Source organism: Phascolarctos cinereus, unplaced genomic scaffold (genome assembly GCF_003287225.1).
Source record: "Phascolarctos cinereus isolate Bilbo 61053 unplaced genomic scaffold, phaCin_HiC Scaffold_2;HRSCAF=192, whole genome shotgun sequence".
Lineage (NCBI taxonomy): Eukaryota > Metazoa > Chordata > Mammalia > Diprotodontia > Phascolarctidae > Phascolarctos > Phascolarctos cinereus.
Genome location: NW_027555625.1, coordinates 240,451,402 through 240,466,201, shown reverse-complemented (window position 1 = coordinate 240,466,201; position 14,800 = coordinate 240,451,402). Strand labels below are relative to the sequence as shown.

Genomic DNA, 14,800 nt, shown 5'->3' with positions numbered 1-14,800 from the left:
AGTTCCTCATGGCCAAATGTCCAAGCGTCTGACATAGAAACAAGAGATATCTGGGAGCCCGCCTATGTAACCTGCTGTCTATTTATGATTACCAGGTCTGTGATGTCTGACGTTAGGGAAGGCCCCTAGGTCTGGCATTTGCTCTAAAATTCCCCAGTGTCATTTGAATCTATTTTCCCCTATTCTCTCCTAGTCAGGGAGTCTATTCAAGAACCAGCCATAAGTATCTATCTGATCAGTGACTCACTGTTAAGCCAGGAAGGAAAGCAAGGAAGGAAAGCAGGACCCTTGAGTATGGATGAGCAGTTGTTTAGGATGGGCCTGGTTCAGTTCACAGCATCAATAGTAGATTGCTGTGGGTTTGCACAACCATGTGTATGTGGGATTCCAAGAGATGCTGTTCTCTTGGGAGACTGTCTGGGAAAGACAGATGGGACAGTGCCTCCATTTGAGCTTCATTCATTCCTACCAGGAAAAGCTCTGGTGGGTTCAACAGGACTAACCATAGAGATTTCGCACAGCCCTTCATTTGCATTTTATTCTGACCTCATTCTTAGAAACAAAGACTTGATCCAGGATCACTAATGAGGGGCCTGCTTTTGTCCTCCTCCACAGGGGGTAGGAGATACACCCCAACCCAAGAATTATTACCAGCTGGCTTTGGCTGGCAGAGTAAAAATTGGGGGCAGGGCCAGAGTCCTTGGGAGTTTTATTTTATTTTTTTTGCCAAGTTAGCCATGAGAGAGAAGAAGAAGGAAGAAGGAAGAGAAGAAGGAGGAAGAGGAGGAGGAGAAGAAGAAGAAGAAGAAGAAGATGATGATGATGATGATGATGATAAAAAAGAGGAATAAGAAGATGATGATGAAGAGGAGGAAGCAGATGATGATGCTGGTGATGATGATGAAGATGATGATAATGATGAAGAGGAGGAAGAAGAGGAAGAAGAAGAAAAAGAAGCCATCCCTTATTGTTGTTGTCGTTCCTCTCCCTGTCCCCCATTTTCTGACAGTGGCCTCAATCTCTGAGTCCCTCTGTGCACCAGTTACACAGTGATATGTGCAAGCAAGCTCTTTTTGGGCAGGTTCAGTGGTTAGCCAGTCAATAAGCATTTATTAAGTGCCAGCTATGTGTCTGGCACTGTGCTAAGAGCTAAGGACACAAAGAAAAACAAGGCAAGGAAAGACCAAGCCCTCAAGGAGTTCACAGTCTAGTAGGGGAGACAACAAGCAAACAGCTACGTACAAACAAGTGGTGTGCAGGATAAATAGGACATAATTAGCAGAGGGAAGATGCTGCAATTAAGACGGGCTGGGAAAGGCTTTGGTTCAGGGCAGCTGGGAGGCCTGGATGAGGGAAGGCAAGGCGTTCCAGGCACGGAGGACAGCCAGAGCTGAGATGAGTGCCTCGCCTGAAGAACAGCAAGAAGACCAAACTATGAGGTCCATGTATTAACTTAGAGATCAGCTGAGGCCCAGAAGGATGAAGAGACTCACCCAAGATCACATAACTATGTAAAACACTGCCATTTTAAACTGAAATCCAGAACAGTGGGTGCTACTGCTGAGAAGGAAAAACAGCGGATCCCTGGACTGAGGGTGCTAGGATTATAGATGGAAGAGATCTTTAAAAGCCCTTCCAGTCCAGCACCCTCATTTTATAGATAAGGAAACTGAGGCCCAGAGAGGTGGCTAACAGTCATGCAAATAGTATATTCAGATCCTCTTTAAATTTATGGTTATAATCAGTGGAACATTTGCATAGCCCTTAATGTTTTTCTTTTTTTTTTATCTCATATCATTTGATTCTCACTCACTACAACCCTGTGAGGTTGGTAGCACAGGCAGTTTTTTATCTCTTATTTACAGATGAGGAAACTGAGGCTCAAAGGATCCAGTGACTTGGTTAGAGTCAACCAGCTAGCAAGTGGCAGAACCAGGATTTGAACCTGGACCTTCTGACCCTAAGACCGTGCTTTTCCCATCATGCAACACTGGCTAAGTGTCATTATTGAAAACAATCAAACAAAAAAGCCAGCCACAAACTCTAACCCAATTGTATATTGGGTCACAGTAAGAGACTTTGTGTTTACCGTAAAGAGCACCCTCAGCTCAAATAGCCACGTACTTTCTGGGAAACATGACCTACCTCTCCTTGTGTTGAGAAAGGCCAGGCACAACTACTACAGAGGGTCTAAGGCTGGGGCTGAAACTCAAACAGAGTAGGCCACTGCAGGGAGTAGAAAGTCATCGGTGCTGATGAGGAAGGGAAGCTCTGCTGGGACATGGAATGGCATCAGCCAACCTGACAGTGCACGATGATCTAAAACTTTTCAAATTAAAGTGAATTTTGTTCTGAGTATTTTGAGAAAATGTCATAACTCTAGAGATAATTGGAATTGTCCTCAGGCTTTTGGGAAAAAAGCAGAGTTGGTAATGACTCACAATTATATCGCACTTAAATATTTAAGAAATGTTTCATTGTAGGAGATAAGCATTGCAACTATAATTAACCTCATTTTACAGATGAAGAAACTGAGGCAGCTAGAGATTAACAAACATGGTTAATATATAGCAGGCACAAGATTTGAACAACATTTCGAATCAGATTCCAGTTCTACTACCTCATACTCACAAGAGTGATATCTTGACTTGCTGGTGAATTGAACTTAAGGAAGACAGAGCTGCTCAAAACTGTCAGCCTCACTCTCTTCCAGAGTAATCCAAGGCCAGTGGCAAGACAAAAGGCAGGACAACCAATTGGCAGTGGTCCAGGATGAGTGGACGACCTTGGCATCTTTGATGTCTGGCCATGCTCTAAGGGCTCCACGGCACCTGCTTCAGCTGCCTTCATTGTCATTGGAACAGATTGTTCTCATCTGCCCATTCTTCCCGGAAAGTCTTCATATGTATGGGGTAGACACCCCCTAACTCAGTGTCGGGCTAGAGGCCTATTGGTTACCCTCAACCTTAGCTCTTCCACCAAGATGGTTTTATCAGAGTGTGGCTGCTGTGTATGCGATAGCTTCTTGGAGCCCCCAGGTGAGAGTTGGGTAACAGTTGGACATCAAATGTGGATGAGCAGCCCTGAAAGGGTCTAGGCAGGCCCTCACACCAGAGGTGCTGGTCCTCCCTGAACACGCCATACACTCCGTACAAAATTTCCTGTGTAGGGAACAGGAAGGCAGCCTCTGAAACCAGGAAGCAGTGAGATGGAATGAAGAGGTGGGATGATCAGCATTTAAACTTGCTAGGATTAAACTAGTTCTTACTCAGTGATCCAGGCCACCACTCATCGGTCATCTCAAAAGCCAAAAACTGCCTTCACCAAGCAAGAAGGATGGATTGTTGAGGGAAGAGCAAAGGAAATCCCCCCAAGCTGGCAGCACCATCTTCTCCTTGTAGATGGCCTCCAAAGGCCCGTGTTCGGACTATTAGCCACTTGATCAAAGAAGCAGGAGTGGGGTGACAGCAAGCTGCCATGGAGGAGTCTGACTCAGGTCAGCTTCCAGTCTTTGTCCTTGAGTCATTACCACAGAAGCAGCTGCAGCAGGTTCTGGTGCCTCCTGCCTCCCCCTTAAAATTGAGGGGTGAGACTTATTTGTTATGCAAATGTATCCTAGAAGTTGGCAGCCAGCCATAGTATATTTTGCCTTGTGGGGAGAGCTTGTATTATTTTAAGCAAAAATGGGTTTAGAAAGATAGGCTGCCCTCCCTAGTCAGCACCATGGGTCATTTCCTGGGGTACAAGAAGGGAAGGGACAGAAAGAAGGCTTGGGAGCTTGCTACACATACCCAGGCCTTGTTCTGTGCCAGTCATTTGATGGTTTCCTGGCAGGGGCTCTGCAGTATTTGAAGACACACTGCAACAGAAAATAGGATAATTGGGAAAGAATTCTCTGGCAGAGGGTTTTACTTGACAGTGAGCAAGTAAGCAATCTCTTGGGGCTTTCTCTCAGTTTCAGCTGAGCTCGAGGCCTGGTTCATTTTAAAGGCCTCCAGAGCCCACAGGTTGAGAGTCACTTCCTACTCACTCATGTCTTTGCACCCAGAGGATCTCTAATTGCTAAAATTAGAGATTAAAAAAGAGAATTAAAAATCCCTAAAAGATCTGTCCCTCTGGATAAATCAATGAAAGGCATTTCTGCGCTTCTCTGCTCTGAAAGTCTTCCTTCTTATTCCTTCTCACTGTTGTGTCTCCTGTCACCCTCCAGAGACACCATTCGGTAGAAAGCTGGCAACAGAAAGTTATGCTTTAACTCTAGTTATACTACTGCTGAAGATGAGTCATGTCTAAATAGCACTTTACGTTTTGTGAGTTTTCTTTACTGTTGTAATGATCTATATAGCCCCTGTCTATATTAAATTATGGCCCCCTAACCCAAATGACCCAAACAAGAAGGATGACATAAGACCAATCTCTATGGCTTATCCTCCCTTCCCCAGGGAAAATTTAAGAAAGATATTATCTGACTTTTTTTTATTCTTCCAGAAAAAAAGTGTTTAATTCCCCTGCAAGCACTCAGGCTAATAAGATGTTAAATATAGAACAGTTTTGCTTACCTTGACAAAATACACACAGACTGGGCCCATACTTGAGTCTTTCAACCATCTGGAAAACTCTCTTTCCCCTCCCCAGAGGGTATCAAACTACCCTCCCCCTGCATGGATCCCACATTCTGTTGAAAAGCATACAGTCTCACTAAAGACTCACAGTATCAAGGTCCTAAGTAGATGTGGAACTTACTAGCTATAAAACTAAGTTCAGCCTAAGTTTCCTCATCTGTAAAATGGGGCAAATGATATCTGCAGCCTTTATTTTACAGGCTTGGTGTGTTGATCAAATAAGATGACAATTACAAAATACTTGGCAAAACTTAAAGATCTTTAAAAGACAGTTAGTGGGGCAATAGGTAGAACTCTGGGCCTGGGATCAGGAAGTCCTGAGTTCAAATTTGACCTAAGACACTTAGCATCAATGTGTCCTTGGGCAAATCACTTAACCTTTGTTTGCCTCAGTTTCCTTAACTGTAAAACAGGAATAATAATAGTATCTACTTCTCAGGTTATCGTGAAGATAAAATGAGATGATATTTGTAAAGCACTTAGTACAGTTCCTAGCACATAGTAGGAGCTATGTAAATGCTTATTCTCTCCCTCCCCACACTTTATAAATGTCAGTTGTTTTGTTTTTATCTATTGTGCCAAACTCTCAGGCTCTGAGAAAGGGTAGGTTCAAATGTTTACTCCCTTTGAGCGAAGTCCACTGTGACTTTGTTACTGTCCCAGCATCTCTGGGTCAAGATCCTCTACATTCATGGCTTTCTGTAGAGGTTAAATGAATGCAAAGATATGTCTCCAGGCCTCAAATGCTACTCAGCATCTACATCCTTTCTTCTGTTGAAGTTTGCAAATTTCCCTTTATACACAGAATCAGATTCCATCTTGCACATGCAAGCCAAGCATCTCTCATGAAAGAATATGGAAGGGCTCACCTGCATTCCCATGACAAACCCATTGGAGAGCTTCACAGTAATTCCCTTCAATTGGCCTAAGGGATCAATGTGGTGCGATCAAGGGGCAAAGGAGTTTTGGAATTCCTACAGGAAAGTGGTAGCAACTTAAATCCAGGAGACACCAGTGATATCTGGCTTTACTGGGGGGAAATTGTAAAGTCAGAGGGTACCAGATGCTCCTTGTAGGCCATGGCACCACACTCACAGTACCCTATGGTGTAGGTAGACTAAATATCATTGGCTCCACTTTAGGTACGAGGAAAATGAAGCCACCCCCCCCCCCCGCCCCAATGAAATTACTTGTCCAAGATAAATTGTGTCACAGATATGACAGGCATAAATGTTTAATAATATGTAATAATATAGTTATAATGGATATGATTATGATTTTAACAAATGCTTACTAACGTTTAATGAGGTGACAAAAAAATCTTGACTAGGAGTTTGGCAGAGGGCTAGGTCATGCCCTATCCATACTGACTACAGACCCCTTTCCCCACTGAAGCAAGGGGTGATGATTCTGGTTTCCTCACCTTCTGTGCTCTGGTTAGAAAGATTCCATCTCCCTTGTTTTCCAGAGCCCTGGGAAATGCAGCTCTCCAGCAAGGTTCCTGGTTCTGCCCATTCTTCCTGACTTGCTCATCTCCCTGAAGTAAAACTCAGGGAAGAGTAAAGGCAGCTGGCCACAGATGGCTCCAGTGTTTAAGCCCAAGTCCCCAGAGCTTTGGGCATTCAGCTTGAAGGATTAGGAACCCAAAACAGTGACCTCTCCTTATATTTTAATTTGGTGCCTCCTGGGACAAACAGGCTCATTCTGTCTGTTTGGATTCGGCATTTCCCTGTCTATGGCCTTGACTATTTTAGGACAGGAGTGCTGGATGTTAGCATAAATGCCAGCAGCCCTTAATTAGGAAGAGTGAAAGTGGTGGTGGGGGGATTAGATGAGACTACATTTTTATAGGCAGAAAGATAACAAAGCATGATTGGACTCACTCAAAGTTAGTGATACATGAGAAGACACACATTTGACTACAGAACACAGTCAAATAAAGGAACTACTGTATATAAATGGGGTTTCAAAAATAGTTAAGGGTACTTCCAAAAATGGGGGAGAAAGGAACCTCTAGGTGGTCCCTGGTCAAAGGATCTTGGTTCATATCCCATCTTTGAAAGCTACTAAATGCGTGACCTTGAGCACATCTCTTAATCTCCCTGGGGCTCAGTTTCCTTCTCTGTAAAATGAGGGGGTTTGAGTAGATGTCCTCTGGGGTCCCTTCCAGCTCTAAATCTATAATCCTCAAATGATGCAGTATTGCCCAATGCCCAGTACATATGGCCTTCTCTAGTAACCATCTATTTATAAACAGTCCAGTTTGAGAAAAATTCTGAAGAAATGTGGCATCATTTGGATTTTTTAAAAATTTAAGTTAAAGATACTCTGCACTAAGGTCCTCTTCCTATTCTCCTCATGGCTCAGAGGTGACCCTGAATTCCCTAACTCTCTACCAATAGAGCTCAGACTCTGGCAGATGCTAAAAGACAGCAAAGCTAACAGCTCTGGCTTGTTGATGGACTATGTGCCTGTCATCTGAGGAGGACCACCCTAGCCAAAAGCAGCAAGGCTCATCCCCAGGAGGCTGACCATATGAGATGAATTTTTTTGGCTACAACAAATTATGAAACTGCCTGCTAACATATGGAAGGAGTACAATCTGCGTCAAAGGATGATGAGCCTGCCAGTTGGTCAATAAACATTTATTAAGCCCCTATTACTGTGCCAGGCACTGCTTTAAACCCTAGGAATACAAAGAAAGGTTAAAAAGACAGCCACTGCCCTCAGGAGCTCACAATCTAATAGGGGAAACAGCAACTATGTACAAATAAGCTGTATACAGGATAAATTGGAAATAATCAACAGAGGAAAGACACTAGAATCAAGGAGTATCAGGAAAGGTTTCCCATATAACGTGAGATTTTACATGGTACTCGAAGGAAGCAGGGAGCAGGAGGAAGGGCATTCTGGACATGGGGGACAGCCAGAGCTGAGAGATGCAGTGTCTTATTAGAACACCAAGGAAGCTATGTCATTGGATTGAAGAGTACATGGAAGGGTGTGAGGGGTTAGAAGACTGGAGTTTACTAAGCAACAGAGTGATGGTCTAGACGAGTGCTTTAGGCATATCAATTTGGCAGCGGTGTGAAGAATGAATTGGAGAAGGGAGAGACTTGAGTCAGGGAGGATGAGTAGAGGCCATTGTTATTCATCCTTCATTCTCAAAGAGGATCAAAGACATTGGGAGGGTGAAGTCTTGACTTGAGAGTGACTTGGATTTAAGTGAGGCAGAGCCGTGCAAAGTCATCAGCCCCACTCTCTTCTCCAGAGTCCAGTGGCAAAATGTGAGTCAAGACAACTGGCTATGGCTCAGAGAAACTATTGCAATGGTCCAGGAAAGAGGTCATAGAAGGTTTGTACCAGAGGAGTGGCTAGTCTGAGTAGGGAGAATGGGGAGGGGAAGGTGAGAGATGTCGAGGTGGAATCAACTAAACCTAACAAAAGATTGGATATGTGGGGTGAGAAGATGAGAATGACTCCAAGGTTATGAACTTGAGTGACTACAAGCATAGAAGTACCCTCAACAGCAATTAGGGGGATCAGAAGGGAAAGATAGGGAGTTGGGCTTTAGACACATTGAGTTGGAGCTGTTTATAAGAAATCTGGTTCAAAATGTGCATCAAACAGTTAGTGATGTAGGATGAGAGATTGGGGTTCAGGGAAAAGATTTGGAAACGATCTGAATGGAGATGAAAAAACCACTGAAGCTAATAAGGTAGGGGGAGGGGGGGGAGGAAAATGAAGAAAGTCCATGACTGAGCTTGGGAATATACCCACCCTCTGGAGGTCAGGATGGGGGTAGGATATGGTGAAAAGGAGAATAAGCAGGAGCAGTCAGGTAGGAGGAAGACAGAGGGAGAGCAACGTCATGAAAACCTGGATTGGACACTGTATCTGAGAGAAGGTGATTAATTAACAGCGCCACATACTGCAGAGAGATCAAAAAGGATGAGGATTGAGAAAAGGCCATCTTCTCCGGCTATTAAAAAGTCATTGCTAACTTTGGAGAGAGCAGTTTCAGAGGTCAGAAACCACACTGAAAAGGACTGAAATGTAAGTGAGGGAAGAAAGAGAAAGTGGATGGGAAAAGGGTAGACATTTTTTTCTAGGAGTTTGGCTGTGAAAGGTTTGATATTATCACATTTTATCTGTGTCAATTTATCACTCAAAACAACTGAGTTGTTTGTTCCACAGGCTTACATAACAGAACATATTTCAATTTTTCTGAGGTCTGTGATTTCATCAGTATTTCACCCACCAGTGAAGATCACAGCCCCTCTTTGGGGATGTTAATGAGCCTTACAAATTAATGATCCTTATGAAGCCTCTATGCTTGAAAAATTCCTCACCCAAGATCCAGCCTGGTGAGCTGCCTCTCAACTTAGGAGGCTAAGCTTCAGGCCCTGCCATCTTAGGGGGACCTGGCTGAGCTTGCATCCCACAGACTTCCAGAACCAAAAACCATCTCTATCCCCCAAGGATGCATCAGAACAGGACTTTAGGAGAGAAAATAATAATAATAATAACTAACTTTTATAAATTGTTTTGTGGTTACAAAGCACTTTCACGATCTCATTTGATCCTCACAACAAGACAGGTAGGGCTATTATTAATGTGATATTTTACAGATGGGGAAATTAAGGCCCAATCACAGTAGAATCAAGCATTTATTAAGCACCTTCTATGTACCAGGCACTGTGTTAAGCACTGGGGATACAAAGAAAGGCAAAAACAGTAATTGACCTCAATAAGCTTATATTCTAATGAAGGAGATAGAAAGCAATCTCAGGAGGAAGGCCCTAGCAGCTGGAGAGGGTGGGGCAGAAGGGGACACCAGGAAAGGCATCCTGACAACGGTCATTTTGTTGATGTTCTGTCATGTGCAACTCTTTGCGACCCTATTCAGGGTTTTCTTGGCAAAGATACTGACGTGGTTTACCATTTCTTTCTGCAGCTCATTTTACAGATGAGAAAACTGAGGCAAACAGGGTTAAGTGACTTGCCCAAGGTCACACAGCTAGTAAGTTTCTGAGGCTGGATTTGAACTTAGGTCTTCCTGACTCCTGGCCCAGCACTCTATCCACTGCACCTAGGAAAAAGTAATAGCTAGTAATTATAATAATAGCTAGTATTTATATAGCACCTTAAAGTTTAAAAAGTATTTTACATAGGTTAATATATTTAATTCTCACAACAATCCTAAGAGATAGGTGCTATTATTATCCCCATTTTACAGATTAGGAAACTGAGGCAGGGCGCGATGAACCAAATTGCCCAAAGTCACACAGCTATTAGATGTCTGAGGCTGACTTTGAACTCCATCTTCCTGACTCCAGTTTCAGAAATCTATCTACTTTCCACCAAGCTGCCTCATAATAGATACTTGTTGATTGATTGAGGTGTGAAATACATAAATATGCAGGAGAAAAGATACAAGGGATTTCCACCCCCCAACCTCCAGGTGGGGGATTACAGAACTACAGTCATTTTGTACTATTGAGGCTTCGTCTAAATACACCTCCCCCCCCACCTCCCCTTACCCATCCATCACGAAGCTTATCTCCAAGACTATTGATAGTGAGGGATTTACGTTAACCTCTTGTCCCTAGAAAACACTGTCTGAGTGACAGTGAGAAGTTGAACAGATGTTCTCATTGAGAGGACAGAGAGAGGTGGGGAGGTGGAGGGGAGGTGAATGTCTTCTGATATCGTCAGCATTTCCATTTACATCTCTGCTTATTCTCTGCCCCTCATTTGTTGTCTGTGTTTTAATCGTTTCAATTCAACACACACTTATTAATTGCCTACTTTATGCAGGGCTCTGTGCTAGGCATTGGATCTGGAAAGGTTATCATTGCCTCTGATAATCAGTGGACCAAGCTCACTCTGAAATGATTAGCTTGCGGGTAATTATACTGGTGGGGGGCTCAGAGCAATGACTATCTTTTCTATGATACTTCCCCCAAGTACATTCTAAGACCAAATCAATAAGTCGCTGTTGGTAGGGACCCAGTGACTTTGTCTCCAGGTCTTTTCCCTATCTTAGAGGGCTATTCCCGGAAACAGAATCACATTCCACTGGGAAATGTCTCCTGGATTTTGGAGTGGTTATCACAACAGCTGCAGGCGTTGATCACCCCACACCTTCCTTTCCCTTCTCTCCTCTCATTCCTTTCTCCCACCCTCTGAGCACCCCCACCACTACCACCACCACCACTTCTGCTCTTGTCGCACATAATAAAAATAGCATTGCCCCAGCCCAGATTAAAGGTGAAGTTATAAGGCAGGAATGCGTTCACATGGTGAGGTTTTCACAAGCAGGAGTGAAAGCCCAGAGCCCCATCAGACCTAGAGGAAGAGAGCCAGAATTTAAGTTCCTAGGAGGGGGGAACAGGGTGAAAAGCCCCAGATTTCTTCTTCATAGGAGCCCTAGACCAGTGCAGGGGATCCTGAGGAGGAAGAGGAGGAGAAGGACCACTTCCCCATGTGGAGTGCCAGAGGCTGCATTTACTGACAGAAAAAGAGATCATGTTGCTGTGGCAACTGCCCCCTCCTCCACAGAAAATCAACACTAGAGCCCAAAGCTAACTCACCCATAGAGCTCCCCAGCCAACTGAGTGGAGAGCTTGAGCCCACCCCGCTCCAGCACTACCACAAAGGGGTTAAATGAAAGGAGTTGGGGGACAACTTAGGAACAAAGAGCAGTTCTGCTCCTGAGTAAATCTGAGCCATCTAAAGCAGAGGGTCTTAAGCTGGGATCTGTGGACTCCCGAGGGGGTCAGTGGACAGATTTCAAGGGGATTCATCAGCTTGGATGAGGGGGGAAATGGCATCTTTGTTTTCACTAACCTCTAATTGAAATTTAACATTTCCTTCAATTAGTTAAAAACACTATTCTGAGAAGAAGCCCATGAGATTCCTCATCCTTCCAAAGGGGTCCACAACACAAAAAATAGTTTCAGAGCTCTTGCTCCAATGCTGGTTGATGTGGATTTGAACCCTGGCTTTTATACTTAAGTGACAAATCCTTGAGCAAATCCCTCAATCCCCTTGGACCTTCATCTTTCACCACCTATAAAATGAAGGGGTGGGAGGAGAGGAGCTCTGCCATCCTCGGACGAATACCCAGGAACCTAGGATTCTTCAGAAGCTTTGAATTCTGCTCTGCGTGTCTGACATTAGAGTTTATAAAATCATGAAAGGGTTGGAGGAGAGAAACCACCGGACTGATGACCTAGACCTGAGGTATCAGAAATAGTCTCCTTTAAACCTCAAAGGAAGATGTCAGAAGATTGGGGTTCTGGTCCTGGCTCTGCCACCCCCTTGCCAAGTGCACAGTTAAGCCAGTCCCTTCCCTTCTCTGATGCTGTTTCTTCTTGCATAAAATGAAGGTAACACCCCTCCTGCCTTCTTCCCCTGGTTCTTGTGAGAATCAGATGAAAATATGAATACACAAGTGTTTCAATGCTGTAAGATGTCATTCTAATGAAAGGGATTTTTTTAATAGGCAAAAATAAAGAGGAAATAAACATGTAAATTGATATCCTAAGTGGGCCCCATCAAAAATGTAAACATTTCAAAAGGGGGTTAAATTAACAGATTCATAAATATAGCTGAAAGGCATCTCAAGAGATTATGTGATTCCCCCCCTTCCCATTTCTCAGATGAGCAAACTGAGGTCTATGGAGGTCATATTTGTGTACTTTTCCTTCCTTACTCACTGTCCCCCGATTAACTAGTCACTTTCTAGACCAGGGCTGGCATCACACCCATCTATGTTTCTCCACTGCCTGGCCATGCCTTGACTATAGTTGGTACTTAATAAATGACTGTTGAATTTTATGAAACAGAATTGCCCCAGATCCCATGGCTACTGAGGGGCAGGGCTATGATTCCAGGTCTCCAGGCTGCTTCTAGGATGGCAGATCTGAGACAGGTTGATGAGGGAAAGAAGAGGATGCTCAGGGTTAAGGTGAGGCTATCGATAACAGCAGCTTCAAAAGATTAGGGAGGGAAAACCCCAGAGCTCCTCACAAATCATTCCTCAGAATGTACCATCAGGGCTGGCAGGATCATGGGGTAGGCTCTGTGAGGCACTGTTTATGTTGTTAGGGGAGATCACGAGGAAAGGCACAGATGCAGCTGTGCCTTGCTCTGTTCCCCAGCTCTGTCCTACAATGCTGTTCCTTGGGATGGTGAGTGAATATGATACAGCCTTCCTGAAATAACCGCAGACAAGTACCCAGGCTCTGCTGAGCAGCTGGCCAGTCATCTCCAAAGGGGACAAGGCCTTCGCTGAATAGTCACAGGCAGCCCCTGAAATCAAGGAATATGTCCCCCCATCCCCACCCTACCCATCTACCTTCATCTTCTGAGATACTCTCCCCCAGACAGGAAATTGGCCTCCTGATACCTGACTCAGTGTGGAGCTGAGACTAAAAGTATGGTACCCAGATGCACCTTGAGGCCTGGTTAGGAACTGGTTGTCTGAGGGAGGGGAAATTTGCATTTAAAATGCAAATCGGTCAACAGATCAGTATTGAACACTGATTATTTGGGAGGACAGTGATCTACTGAGAGGAAACAGGTTGTCATAGATGTTACACCTTACTGTAGATAGAGCAGAGGACAGACCACCAGGCCTTGACTCAGAAAGACCTGAGTTCAAATGCGGTCTCAGAAACATACTGGTTGCATGACCCTTGGCAAGTCATTTCACCCCTGTCTTCCTCAATTTCCCCATCTGTAAAATGGGGATAATAATAGCGCCTACCTCCCAAGGCTGTTGTGAGGATCAAGTGAGATAATATTTGTAAACTATTTAGCACAGTGCCTGACGGAGAGTAGGTGCTAGATAAATGTTAGCTATCATTATTATGAATAGAAAGAGCTTAGACTGGGAAACAAGAGACCTGGGTTCAAGTCCTGGCTCTGTGACTTGGGAAAGTTACTTCATTTCTCAGGGCCTCAGTCTGTGCATTTGCAAAATGAGGGTGATGGCCTACATGATCTCTGAGGTCCCTGACAATTCTGATGTCCTCCAATGCTATGAATTATTTTATCCACACCTACCTGATAGAACTTGGATTGGCTGCAGTACCAGACTGGAATGTTGTTTGAAGAAAATGGGAGGGCGAAAAAGAGAAAAAGGGTCTATGGCAAGCTGGGTAGACTTCATGATTCTTGCTGGATTCTACTGGGCAGAGCCAGAGTTTATTGAGGCACTGGGGATGCTGAAGGCAAGTTGGACCTCCAACCCAAAGGCATGATTTTGTTATAAAGAGGTCCAGAGTCAGGAGTTCTGGACTGATACCGGCTGTGTGACAACAAGCAAGTCATGTTAGCTCTCTGAGCTTCCGTTTCCTCATATGTCTAATGTGCTTAACGACGCTTAGGACACCCATGACACAGGGTTGTTGGGAATAAAGTGCTTTGTAAACCTTAAAGTCCCGTATAAATGTTAGAAGGGAGAAGGAAGAGAAAGAGTAAAAGAAAAAGGAGAAGAATAATTCTGGATTAGGGAGGGAAGGTTATTTGAGATAATCTCCAGTTTATCCTGTGTGTATCTTGTTTGTTCATTTTTATTTACATTTTTATTTACAAGTTACAAGTTGTCTCCCCCATGTAAAATGTAAGATCCTTGAGGATAGGGGCTGTTTTGTATCCCAAGCACTTAGCTCGATGCCTGGTACACAGTAAGTTCTTAACGAAAGCTTGTTGGCCTGTCTCAGAGACTTACTGCCAATACTCTGTTCGGTATTCAGGGGAGGACAGAACATGACTCTTTTGGCTGAAGGGGAGAATGATGGGCAGGCATTTGGGGAAGGGGACAGAAAGTATCTCAGCCAGAACCGACAATCTCAGTTACATGTCAGCCCAGATACCGTTAATGTCCTTCTAAGAGTGTGCTGCAGATTGGAGACCAGATGCAACCAGGACTATTTTGGTCAGCAGGCTGACAGCAAGCTTCTCCAACATCAGCAGCAGTGATAAGGTGGAGCCAAGTCACAATCACCTTTGCTGAGGGCCCCTGTTGGGGCGGGGTGTGGGGGGGTGCCTTAACCCTTCCTGATTCACTCATTGAGATAGTTTGTCCCAAGTGCCTATTGTAGGCTCAGACCGCAAGTGTACATGGCCCTAGGGGTAACCCTGAGAATGGCGGCATCTATTTCCTG

General features: G+C 44.3%; 1 long non-coding RNA gene across 1 annotated transcript in view; it reads right to left on the bottom strand.

Moving 5' to 3' along the window:
* LOC110205140 (uncharacterized) overlaps positions 1-13,911 on the bottom strand; it is a 49,245-nt gene extending 35,334 nt beyond the window's left edge. Inside the window, exon 1 of the long non-coding RNA XR_002323512.2 lies at positions 13,698-13,911. This is a non-coding gene — a long non-coding RNA (uncharacterized LOC110205140). The remainder of the gene's footprint in view (positions 1-13,697) is intronic.
* Positions 13,912-14,800: the final 889 nt, after the last annotated feature.